The sequence below is a fragment of the Geotrypetes seraphini genome, chromosome 10, assembly GCF_902459505.1.
Source record: "Geotrypetes seraphini chromosome 10, aGeoSer1.1, whole genome shotgun sequence".
Taxonomy (NCBI): domain Eukaryota; kingdom Metazoa; phylum Chordata; class Amphibia; order Gymnophiona; family Dermophiidae; genus Geotrypetes; species Geotrypetes seraphini.
In genome coordinates this window covers 9,434,687-9,440,686 of record NC_047093.1, presented here as the reverse complement: position 1 = coordinate 9,440,686, position 6,000 = coordinate 9,434,687, and positions in this window count along the sequence as shown.

The window sequence follows — 6,000 nt, the reverse complement described above, 5'->3', positions numbered from 1 at the left end:
CCTCATTCCACCCAATGCCTAAGCTCCGTCCTCATCTGCACAAGCCTCAAACATTTTCAAATCCTAAGTAGCAACATTCTAGAGCTCAGATTGTGATGTCATAATGCCTCATTCCACCAATGCCTAAGCTCCGTCCTCATCTGCATAAGCCTCAAACATTTTCAAATCCTAAGTAGCAACATTCTAGAGCTCAGATTGTGATGTCATAATGCCTCATTCCACCAATGCCTAAGCTCCGTCCTCATCTGCATAAGCCTCAAACGCTTTAAAATCCTAAGTAGCAACATTCTAGAGCTCAGATTGTGATGTCATAATGCCTCATTCCACCAATGCCTAAGCTCCGTCCTCATCTGCACAAACCTCAGACACGTTAAAATCCTAAGTAGAAACATTCTAGAGCTCAGATTGTGATGTCATAATGCCTCATTCCACCAATGCCTAAGCTCCGTCCTCATCTGCGCAAGCCTCAAATGCTTTAAAATCCTAAGTAGCAACATTCTAGAGCTCAGATTGTGATGTCATAATGCCTCATTCCACCAATGCCTAAGCTCCGTCCTCATCCGCACAAGACTCAAACCCTTGAAAATCCTAAGTAGCAACATTCTAGAGCTCAGATTGTGATGTCATAATGCCTCATTCCACCAATGCCTAAGCTCCGTCTTCCTCTGCACAAGCCTCAAACACTTTAAAATCCTAAGTAGCAACATCTAGAGCTCAGATTGTGATGTCATAATGCCTCATTCCACCAATGCCTAAGCTCCGTCCTCATCTGCACAAGCCTCAAACACTTGAAAATCCTAAGTATGAACATTCTAGAGCTGAGATTGTGATGTCATAATGCCTCATTCCACCAATGCCTAGGCTCCGTCCTCATCTGCACAAGCCTCAAACACTTGAAAATCCTAAGTATGAACATTCTAGAGCTGAGATTGTGATGTCATAATGCCTCATTCCACCAATGCCTAGGCTCCGTCCTCATCTGCACAAGCCTCAAACACTTGAAAATCTTAAGTAGCAACATTCTAGAGCTCAGATTGTGATTTGTGATGTCATAATGCCTCATTCCACCAATGCCTAAGCTCCGTCCTCATCTGCACAAGCCTTGAACACTTTAAAATCCTAAGTAGCAACATCTAGAGCTCAGATTGTGATGTCATAATGCCTCATTCCACCAATGCCTAAGCTCCGTCTTCCTCTGCACAAGCCTCAAACACTTTAAAATCCTAAGTAGCAACATCTAGAGCTCAGATTGTGATGTCATAATGCCTCATTCCACCAATGCCTAAGCTCCGTCCTCATCTGCACAAGCCTCAAACACTTGAAAATCCTAAGTATGAACTTTCTAGAGCTGAGATTGTGATGTCATAATGCCTCATTCCACCAATGCCTAGGCTCCGTCCTCATCTGCACAAGCCTCAAACACTTGAAAATCCTAAGTATGAACATTCTAGAGCTGAGATTGTGATGTCATAATGCCTCATTCCACCAATGCCTAGGCTCCGTCCTCATCTGCACAATCCTCAAACACTTGAAAATCTTAAGTAGCAACATTCTAGAGCTCAGATTGTGATTTGTGATGTCATAATGCCTCATTCCACCAATGCCTAAGCTCCGTCCTCATCTGCACAAGCCTTGAACACTTTAAAATCCTAAGTAGCAACATCTAGAGCTCAGATTGTGATGTCATAATGCCTCATTCCACCAATGCCTAAGCTCCGTCTTCCTCTGCACAAGCCTCAAACACTTTAAAATCCTAAGTAGCAACATCTAGAGCTCAGATTGTGATGTCATAATGCCTCATTCCACCAATGCCTAAGCTCCGTCCTCATCTGCACAAGCCTCAAACACTTGAAAATCCTAAGTATGAACATTCTAGAGCTGAGATTGTGATGTCATAATGCCTCATTCCACCAATGCCTAAGCTCCGTCCTCATCTGCACAAGCCTCAAATGCTTTAAAATCCTAAGTAGGAACATTCTAGAGCTCAGATTGTGATGTCATAATGCCTCATTCCACCAATGCCTAAGCTCCGTCCTCATCTGCACAAGCCTCAAATGCTTTAAAATCCTAAGTAGCAACATTCTAGAGCTCAGATTGTGATGTCATAATGCCTCATTCCACCAATGCCTAAGCTCCGTCCTCATCTGCACAAGCCTCAAACCCTTGAAAATCCTAAGTAGCAACATTCTAGAGCTCAGACTGTGATGTCATAATGCCTCATTCCACCAATGCCTAAGCTCCGTCCTCAACTGCACAAGCCTCAAACCCTTGAAAATCCTAAGTAGCAACATTCTAGAGCTCAGATTGTGATGTCATAATGCCTCATTCCACCAATGCCTAAGCTCCGTCCTCATCTGCACAAGCCTCAAATGCTTTAAAATCCTAAGTAGGAACATTCTAGAGCTCAGATTGTGATGTCATAATGCCTCATTCCACCAATGCCTAAGCTCCGTCCTCATCTGCACAAGCCTCAAATGCTTTAAAATCCTAAGTAGCAACATTCTAGAGCTCAGATTGTGATGTCATAATGCCTCAATCCACCAATGCCTAAGCTCCGTCCTCATCTGCACAAGCCTCAAACCCTTGAAAATCCTAAGTAGCAACATTCTAGAGCTCAGACTGTGATGTCATAATGCCTCATTCCACCCAATGCCTAAGCTCCGTCCTCATCTGCACAAGCCTCAAACGCTTTAAAATCCTAAGTAGCAACATTCTAGAGCTCAGATTGTGATGTCATAATGCCTCATTCCACCAATGCCTAAGCTCCGTCCTCATCTGCATAAGCCTCAAACATTTTCAAATCCTAAGTAGCAACATTCTAGAGCTCAGATTGTGATGTCATAATGCCTCATTCCACCAATGCCTAAGCTCCGTCCTCATCTGCATAAGCCTCAAACATTTTCAAATCCTAAGTAGCAACATTCTAGAGCTCAGATTGTGATGTCATAATGCCTCATTCCACCAATGCCTAAGCTCCGTCCTCATCTGCATAAGCCTCAAACGCTTTAAAATCCTAAGTAGCAACATTCTAGAGCTCAGATTGTGATGTCATAATGCCTCATTCCACCAATGCCTAAGCTCCGTCCTCATCTGCACAAACCTCAGACACGTTAAAATCCTAAGTAGAAACATTCTAGAGCTCAGATTGTGATGTCATAATGTCTCATTCCACCAATGCCTAAGCTCCGTCCTCATCTGCGCAAGCCTCAAATGCTTTAAAATCCTAAGTAGCAACATTCTAGAGCTCAGATTGTGATGTCATAATGCCTCATTCCACCAATGCCTAAGCTCCGTCCTCATCCGCACAAGACTCAAACCCTTGAAAATCCTAAGTAGCAACATTCTAGAGCTCAGATTGTGATGTCATAATGCCTCATTCCACCAATGCCTAAGCTCCGTCTTCCTCTGCACAAGCCTCAAACACTTTAAAATCCTAAGTAGCAACATCTAGAGCTCAGATTGTGATGTCATAATGCCTCATTCCACCAATGCCTAAGCTCCGTCCTCATCTGCACAAGCCTCAAACACTTGAAAATCCTAAGTATGAACATTCTAGAGCTGAGATTGTGATGTCATAATGCCTCATTCCACCAATGCCTAGGCTCCGTCCTCATCTGCACAAGCCTCAAACACTTGAAAATCCTAAGTATGAACATTCTAGAGCTGAGATTGTGATGTCATAATGCCTCATTCCACCAATGCCTAAGCTCCGTCCTCATCTGCACAAGCCTCAAACACTTGAAAATCTTAAGTAGCAACATTCTAGAGCTCAGATTGTGATTTGTGATGTCATAATGCCTCATTCCACCAATGCCTAAGCTCCGTCCTCATCTGCACAAGCCTTGAACACTTTAAAATCCTAAGTAGCAACATCTAGAGCTCAGATTGTGATGTCATAATGCCTCATTCCACCAATGCCTAAGCTCCGTCTTCCTCTGCACAAGCCTCAAACACTTTAAAATCCTAAGTAGCAACATCTAGAGCTCAGATTGTGATGTCATAATGCCTCATTCCACCAATGCCTAAGCTCCGTCCTCATCTGCACAAGCCTCAAACACTTGAAAATCCTAAGTATGAACATTCTAGAGCTGAGATTGTGATGTCATAATGCCTCATTCCACCAATGCCTAGGCTCCGTCCTCATCTGCACAAGCCTCAAACACTTGAAAATCCTAAGTAGCAACATTCTAGAGCTCAGATTGTGATTTGTGATGTCATAATGCCTCATTCCACCAATGCCTAAGCTCCGTCCTCATCTGCACAAGCCTTGAACACTTTAAAATCCTAAGTAGCAACATCTAGAGCTCAGATTGTGATGTCATAATGCCTCATTCCACCAATGCCTAAGCTCCGCCCTCATCTGCACAAGCCTCAAACACTTGAAAATCCTAAGTAGCAACATTCTAGACCTGAGATTGTGATGTCATAATGCCTCATTCCACCAATGCCTAAGCTCCGTCCTCATCTGCACAAGCCTCAAACACTTGAAAATCATAAGTGTTTGAAGCTTATGTGGTTAAGGCAGAGCTTACAGGAATGGGGCAGGGACAGCAACAAAACTCACGGGAATGAGACGGGGAAAAATTTCTCCCCGTGTCATTCTCTCCTGAGTGGTGTAGAATGTGTCCAAATGGATTGATTTTTTACTCGATGATGTTACAGGGAGATAGTTTTAATACCAATAGGAGGAAATATTTTTTCACTTTTAGAGAATGGTTAAGCTCTGGAATGTGTTGCCAGAGGTTGCAGTAAGAGCAGTTAATGTAGCTGGTTTTAAAAATGGTTTGGACAAGTTCCTGGAGGAAAAGTCCATAGTCTGCTTGCCCTGGATCAATAGTCTGGAATGTTGTTACTCTTTGGGTTTTTTCCAGCTACTAGTGACCTGGATTGGCCACCGTGAGAATGGGTTAGTGGGCTAGATGGACCTTTGGTCTGACCCAGTGGGGTTATTCTTATGTTCTTAAGTGCATTAATCCAGGATGGACATCGAACAAGTCATGGATCGTACGCTAAGTCACTCTTGGGCCTCTGCAATCTGATACACAGCTTTTGCTAGCAACAAATAAAAAAAACTAAAGATAGTAACATAGTAGATGATGGCATATAAAGACCCAAATGGTCCACCCAGTCTCATCTCATCACAGGAGCCAGCACTGTAGGTGCCAGAGGGTACTCCCAATTTTGAGCAGGCTCCTCTGTGTCCATGGAAGGGTAATCTGTAGCACCCCTAATCATTCTGAAATGTTGGCGCCTATGAATCTTGTGGCAAAATCTAGGTAGGAGGACGGATTGAGACATCCGGGTGTTACTTCCATTGCTTTCAATTGTCTCTCAGTCTGTCCTTTTTCTGGAGCCATATGGTAACCCTATATCTAGGGCAGGGGTTCTCGAGAGCGGGAGCCAGGTCAGGTTTTCAGGATATCCACAATAAATATGCATGAGATAGATTTGCATCTCAAGGAGGCAGTGCATGCAAACCCATCTCATACATATTCATTGTGGATATCCTGAAAACCTGACCTGGCTCCGGCTCTCGAGGACTGGAATTGCCTACCCCTGATCTAGGGGAAGGAGGAAGAAAGGCATATGAGATAGGCCTCAGGGACATGGAACATTCCCTTCTCTAGCGGTAAGAGAATGAATCAGCAGGTCCAGGAAAGAGGACATTGAGTGTCTAGCCACTACAAGGCTCAGCCTTTTTGGGGTCAATGAACAGAAGTACCATAAGGTCTTTGGTTCTGCTCTAATGTGAGACCCATTTCCAATCAATTTTATAGACATGAAAATGGCAACTGAGAGCCAATGCCCAGGGTATTGATTGCCACTCCTGTCCATACGCTACAGCAATACCCCAGATTCCAACGTATATGAATGAAAAATTGCTACAAAAATTAGGGAAGTAAATAGGCGAACTCTGTATTCTAACACCATTACAGAAGCTCATGTAAAGCGCTCTGAATTGACTTCCCAGTCATTAGTAGCGGTATAGAAGCTTTCGAG